The sequence below is a fragment of the Taudactylus pleione genome, unplaced genomic scaffold (genome assembly GCF_031769625.1).
Source record: "Taudactylus pleione unplaced genomic scaffold, aTauple2 ptg000583l, whole genome shotgun sequence".
In the NCBI taxonomy this organism is placed as follows: Eukaryota; Metazoa; Chordata; class Amphibia; order Anura; family Myobatrachidae; genus Taudactylus; species Taudactylus pleione.
Genome location: NW_028284985.1, coordinates 368,444 through 375,655, shown reverse-complemented (window position 1 = coordinate 375,655; position 7,212 = coordinate 368,444). Strand labels below are relative to the sequence as shown.

Here is a 7,212-nt window from a genome sequence, read left to right as displayed (position 1 = left end):
CTAGGTACAAATGTGAAATTGTGTTATTTCATGTCTTGCACCCCCTCTATCTTTGTGCTCATAGGTGCCCCCCCCTTTAAATACTGTCCATTTCCCATAATTCTCTGCAGCCAAGGTTTTTCTAGCTCGTCTTGTTCCTTTTTGAATGATGTTTGAACACTCACCATTGTATTGGCTTAGCTGATTACGGGGTCTATTTACTAAGCAGTGTCAGGAGACAGAGTGAAAAGTGATAAGGTGCCAGCCAATCAGCTCCCAACTGTCATCTCACAGGCTGTGTTTGAAAAATGAGAGTTGGGAGCTGATTGGCTGGTACCTTATCACTCTTCACTCTGTCTCCTAACTGCTTAGTAAATGGACCCCTATGTCTTTGGTGTGTGTGTATAAGAGAGCCAATTACCCAACACACTCTGCAACAAGACCTGTCATCCGTTATGAAGCATCTAATGCTTCTAGTCCAATCTGGGTAGAAGCCTTATGCCTACATACTTTATCACATATATCATTCTAGAGGAAATCTGTCATGAGACTGGACAACCCAAACCCCCCCATTACTACCGTACTATAATGGATGGCATATTTACATTGGTAGTTGGTACAGATTGGTTAGGTGTAGCCTCAAGTGTCTCGGACCAAGTACAATCGTCACCAAATAGTTCTCAGTCTCCTAATATTCATCCAAGCTGATATAATAGTGCACATATAATATGGTATAATGCTGACGGCAGTAACGCCCAATTCTAAAACTTCATTTCTGTTTTACAGTAATGGCAAGAAGTATTCATGTTTGGAGTCCAATAAATGGATTGTGCGTTATAGTCATAGGGTTAGTGGGCAAAAAAATAATATAAATAATCTACAGTATTGGGTTGTTTGACCACCGCATATGTGACGTGGCATCGAGCCTGCCAAGGGATTTGCGCAGGATGGGTGTGCTCGGTTGGTTGTAGAACATATTTACACAGGTGCCATTTCTGGGTATGCTATAAAGGTTCACTTGTGTTTGAAATTGCTATCAGTAGGTAACCATCCTGCTCTATAGATGGGGGACATTGTATGTTTGTAAATCACCCCACCGATCAGCAGCGCAATGTGGCTACATGGAGAGAAGACGATCGCGCTGTATCGTTAACTGGTGACTTGCATCGACCCTTGCCCTCTAACGGAATAACCACACAAACCATGCCAGGAAAACGCAACCATCATCTACATATATATCTGCTAGGTGTGTTCCCACCTTTAGGAGCTGATTGGTTGGAACTTTATCTCCGTTCGCTTTATCTCCCTCCAGGGGTTAGTAAATAGACCCCATAGTCCTGGAGCAAGATGTGATTCTTTCTGCACATTAATCTTGGTGCCAGATGTAGATCTGCACATTTTGGTTTGTCCCCAGGCTGCCGGTCCATGTTAATATTGGGGAGGATGTGACTACAGTCCCAGGCCTCCACACTGAAGTAGGCCCATCACTATGCCAGCATGATGCTCAGCTGCCATAAATCATGTATTATATTTATTTTTCCTCAATACATGATGCAATTTTTAAACTTTTACATATTTAGAGAGACATTGGGTCTGATTGTGTAGGGTTTGTACCTGCCTTCAATATACTGACCACACCTCATCCGTTCCTCACAATAAGGCTTTGACTATACTCGCCCATGTAGCCCTGCCCGGCTGCTCTTTGTTTTTTGTGTGGGATACTTCTAGCCAGGTGGGCCCGGATAACAAGAGCAGTAACCCAGCACTGCTTTCCATCCTGTGGGCATGGGGATCACTTTGTCATGACGTTGCCATTCAGCGCTCCTGCGACACTTTACAAATGATGGAGTGACCGTCACCGCGGTGCCAGTCTGCGCCGACCATTGACAAGAGTTCCAACAGGACATGCGCTTGTGTAATGTGATGGCTGCGGCCCCAACTGATATTCTAATGGAAGAGTAGTGACATCATTCAAATGGATATATGACATCATCCTGATGGACATGTGATATCACTATTGACATTATTATGTGAAATGTTTAAAAAAATTATATTACTGTTTCATTGTTTATTGCCCAATTTTGCATAGTGGTATAGTTTGACCAGCATTAGGTTTTTGGCTACGTTTGAAGTTCGTCAGGGCCATGGAGGTCTACATGGTGCCCACCAAGTAAGCCGTGGAGTCTCTGATTTGAAACGTTGGTGCAAGCAAGTTCGCTTAGGATGTCTTCCAGTACCTAAAACTGCACTGGTCTGAAGGCACAGGCTGATATGTACCACTGGGGGGCAGCAGAGCTCCAACAGAAGAGCAGTGAGGAGCAGAAGAGGATCAACTGTCACACTGCACCTGCACTGACCGTTACTCATTTCCACCCAGCACATTCTCATGCCATTCTCTCCAATGTTGGGCTGCAATGTAAACAATGAAGGCTGCAGATGTACTTCAAGGTCCATTCTTCAACCCGGGCAATGCTGGGTTTCCCAGCTAGTTAGTAATATAGACGTTGAAGTGTTACGAGTTTAAACATCAAACAATGGGCTCAGCACAGGGCTGAGAAAACGACGGGGAGGAAGTATTGAGCCGTGCTGAGAAACAGCCTCAGATAATATGCATGTAATGGATGAAAAAAATTGAGGAAGAGGGGAAAAAAAAAATTTCTGAAAGAGGGAGAAAGAAAGATGGGAGGAAGAGGGGAGACTGGGAAGATAGAGGGGAGGTGGGAAAGGGGAGGAAGAAGGAGGTAGGTTAGAGAGAGGAGATGGGAGGAATTGGGGAGACTGGGAAGAGGGGAGGAAGAAGGTGGTAGGTTAGAGAGTAGATGGGAGGAAGAAGGAGGTGGGTTAGAGAGATGGTAGGAAGAGGGGAGACTGGAAAGATGTGAGGAAGGAGGAGGTGGGCTAGAGAGATGGGGGGAAGAGGGGAGACAGGAAAGAGATGGGAGGAAGGAGGAGGTGGGTTAGAGAGATGGGAGGAAGGGGGAGACTGGAAAGAGATGGGAGGAAAAAGGAGGTGGGTTAGAGAGAGATGGGAGGAAGAGGGGAGACTGGAAAGAGATGGGAGGAAGAAGGAGGTGGGTTAGAGAGATGGGAGGAAGGGGGGAGACTGGAAAGAGATGGGAGGAAGAAGGAGATGGGTTAGAGAGATGAGAGGAATGGGGGAGACTGGAAAGAGATGGGAGGAAGAAGGAGGTGGGTTAGAGAGATGGGAGGAAGGGGAGAGACTGGAAATAGATGGGAGGAAGAAGGAGGTGGGTTAGAGAGAGATGGGAGACTGGAAAGAGATGGGAGGAAGAAGGAGGTGGGTTAGAGAGAGATGGGAGGAAGAAGGAGGTGGGTTAGAGAGAGATGGGAGACTGGAAAGAGATGGGAGGAAGGAGGAGGTGGGTCAGAGAGAGATGGGAGGAAGAAGGAGGTGGGTTAGACAGATGGGAGGAAGGGGAGAGACTGGAAAGAGATGGGAGGAAGAAGGAGGTGGGTTAGAGAGAGACGGGAGGAAGAGGGGAGACTGGAAAGAGATGGGAGGAAGAAGGTGGGTTAGAGAGAGATGGGAGGAAGAAGGAGGTGGGTTAGAGAGAGATGGGAGACTGGAAAGAGATGGGAGGAAGAAGGAGGTGGGTTAGAGAGAGAGATGGGAGACTGGAAAGAGATGGGAGGAAGAAGGAAGTGGGTTAGATAGAGATGGGAGGAAGAAGGAGGTGGGTTAGAGAGATGGGAGGAAGAAGGAGGTGGGTTAGAGAGATGGGAGGAAGAAGGAGGTGGGTTAGAGAGATGGGAGGAAGAGGGGAGACTGGAAAGAGATGGGAGGAAGAAGGAGGTGGGTTAGAGAGAGATGGGAGGAAGAGGGGAGACTGGAAAGAAATGGGAGGAAGGAGGAGGTGGGTTAGAGAGAGATGGGAGGAAGAAGGAGGTGGGTTAGAGAGATGGGAGGAAGAAGGAGGTGGGTTAGAGAGAGATGGGAGGAAGAAGGAGGTGGGTTAGAGAGATGGGAGGAATGGGGGAGACTGGAAAGAGATGGGAGGAAGAAGGAGGTGGGTTAGAGAGATGGGAGGAAGGGGAGAGACTGGAAATAGATGGGAGGAAGAAGGAGGTGGGTTAGAGAGAGATGGGAGACTGGAAAGAGATGGGAGGAAGAAGGAGGTGGGTTAGAGAGAGATGGGAGGAAGAAGGAGGTGGGTTAGAGAGAGATGGGAGACTGGAAAGAGATGGGAGGAAGGAGGAGGTGGGTCAGAGAGAGATGGGAGGAAGAAGGAGGTGGGTTAGACAGATGGGAGGAAGGGGAGAGACTGGAAAGAGATGGGAGGAAGAAGGAGGTGGGTTAGAGAGAGACGGGAGGAAGAGGGGAGACTGGAAAGAGATGGGAGGAAGAAGGTGGGTTAGAGAGATGGGAGGAAGGAGGAGTTGGGTTAGAGAGACGGGAGGAAGAGGGGAGACTGGAAAGAGATGGGAGGAAGAAGGAGGTGGGTTAGAGAGAGAGGGTAGGTGGGAAAGATGGGAGGAGGGTAAGAGAGATGGGAGTAAAGCCAGGAACATACTAGACCAGGGGTGGGCAATAAGCGGCCCTCCAGCTACAAATCCCAGCATGCATTGCAACATTTTTAGCATGGCAAAACTGTGGTAGGGCATGCTGGGATGTGTAGTTTTACAACATCTGGGAGGGCCGCTTATTGACCACCCCTACACTAGACGATATGTCGTCCAATTCGACGGATCGGACGACATATCGGGCAGTGTGTAACCACTATGTCACTGACAGTGCGCGTTCTCACGCATCATCAGAGACATTGCCTGTCGGCAAGATCGCCACCAGGGGACCATGCTGCCGGCATCGGCAAGTGTGTTTGCACTTGCCGTGGCTGGCACCTGGCCGGGTTCCACGGATGTTGTCTAATGTGTAACCGGTATAAAAGTGGAGACTGGGAAGAGAGAGGGATAGAAGAGGGGGAGATATTTATTTATTACCAGTTATTTATATAGCGCACACATATTCCGCAGCGCTTTACAGAGAATATTTGGCATTCACATCAGTCACTGCCCCAGTGGAGCTTACAATCTATATTCCCTAACACACACACACACACACACTAGGGTTAATATTTTGCTGGGAGCCAATTAACCTACCATTTTTAGGAGGCTGAAGTTGACTTCTTCTTCTCTTCTTATTCAAGCTCCAGCTTCTTATTCAGAAAATGTTACATTAAAATTAAAACATTTAAATAAAGTTAGATCACTAAACTAACACTATGCAAACAAAGAATTGTGTCCCTTACACAGTTTACAATTATTATTTTCCTGGCACAATAAGGTTTTGGGTATGAATAGGGCAGTAAAGCGGGCACAGGCACCAGATTATCTCATTTTGAATAAGAAGCTATAGTTGTATAGGGGTTAACTAGCTTCGGTCATCAAATGTTACACTTGAAACCCACAGAGGGTGGTCTGGTTCAAAATGACAAAATCTGGTGCCTGTGCCCGCTTTACTGCCCTATTCATACCCAGATCCTTATTGTGCCAGGAAAATGATAATTGTAAACAACACAATTCTTTGCATAGTGTTAGTTTAGTGATCTAACTTTATTTAAATGTTTTAATGAAACATTTTCTGAATAAGAAGCCAACTTCAGCCTCGTCCATTTTTGGAGTGTGGGAGAAAACCGGAGTACGCGGAGGAACCCCCCGAAAGCACAGGGAGAATATACAAACTCCGCACAGTTAGGGCCATGGTACCAATTGAACCCACGCCCTCAGTGCTGTGAGGCAGTAACGCTAACCATTACACCATCTGTGAATAAGTGGGGTGGGCAAGAGAGAGATAGGAGGAGGAGAGGTGGGGAAAGAGAAGGAAACAAAAAACAACAACTGAGCAGGCAGGTTAACAAATGTTGGCGTCTTGTGACATCACTCATTGCACTGTACAGGTGACGTCACACTCTGTACTGTTCATGTGATGTCACGCCCTGCGCTGTACAGGTGACACATGCAGTAAAAAACTTGGTTAGAGATGCCACGAAGTAAGTGGCAATGCCTTAACCGTATATGTGTTGTAAAGGCCACTGGGACCTCTTCCATCCTTGTCAAGGGGAGTGCTAACCTTCTCTCCTTTCATACAACACGTCTCTATGGTGCGACACATAGGTATATATAGCACCACACATCCTCCGTTTCCTCACTAACAGCGACTTCATCATGGGGTCTCACATCGGGTGGCTGCTGCTTCTGCCACCTCCAGTCCCCTCCAAAATCACAACCAGCACCGATATAGCTACACCTATCCACGGAATTAGCCGGCAAATGACTCCTAAATCTGAGAAATTAAATATGCACGGAATTAACCAATGGCCTTTGAGGGGCGCGGCTACGGGCTGAAGGAGTTCGCGCCTCAGTCTCTCTCTCTGGGAGCCGCCCCACTGGGTCTGACGTCACGACCCTAGGATGAGATAAAACGGACGCCAGGGTAATATCACCCAATACAGAGACGAATAATGATTGTATCTGACACTGGTTGGCACTGAAGCGAGCGGCTTTCATTATGTGATTGGCAGAGCGGAAGGGACGCCATATTTCGATTGGCATGGACAGTGGCGCTGATTAAGTGCGACCTCTAGCGGCTGTTGTTGGGATCACTGCACTGGCCCAGTGTGAGACCCATTATATACTTGCTCTACATTACAACCTTTGGTGGACTACAAGTCCCAGCAACAACTGGAGAGCCACAAGTTACCCAAGTATATAATAGTCAGTTCCCCTATTGTAGACTTCACCTGTTCCAAAATCATATTCATTGCTGCAGTTCTCACACCTGTTCCACAGCCTCCGCTAGTGAGAGGCCACTGTACATCCCAGCTACAGAAATAATCCCACCGGGGTCTACGCCCTATGGTTACTGATTTACATGCTTATAATGGGCCAGGTTGAGTTTCGCAGGAAGCTCCGTATGCGGCTGCATTCGGAATGCAGATATTTTGCTAAAGAAATGCTAATGCGACTACACGCACTTCTTCATACGCATTGCGCCGCCCGCTGTCACTAGTATCAGCACTTACACCTGCCCCATGCTCCATGCAAGAGATCCGACGGTTCACTTGCCCGCGTCCACCTGGCTGACATCTCCTGGAGATGCACAAAGGTGCGACTATTCGCCGCGCACATTCGCAGTTGGCTAAAATTCGCTAGATGCGGCCCCATACGAACCTGCGTGTGACTCAGTCCTAATATGTACGTAATACCAGAATATTA

At 47.7% G+C, this 7,212-nt stretch overlaps 1 non-coding gene across 1 annotated transcript; it reads right to left on the bottom strand.

The window, feature by feature from the left end:
* Positions 1–5,959: 5,959 nt before the first annotated feature.
* On the bottom strand, positions 5,960–6,089 carry LOC148481370 (U6atac minor spliceosomal RNA). The gene has a single exon (XR_015871918.1). It is a non-coding gene; the product is annotated as a U6atac minor spliceosomal RNA (small nuclear RNA).
* Between the last annotated feature and the right edge of the window lie 1,123 nt (positions 6,090–7,212).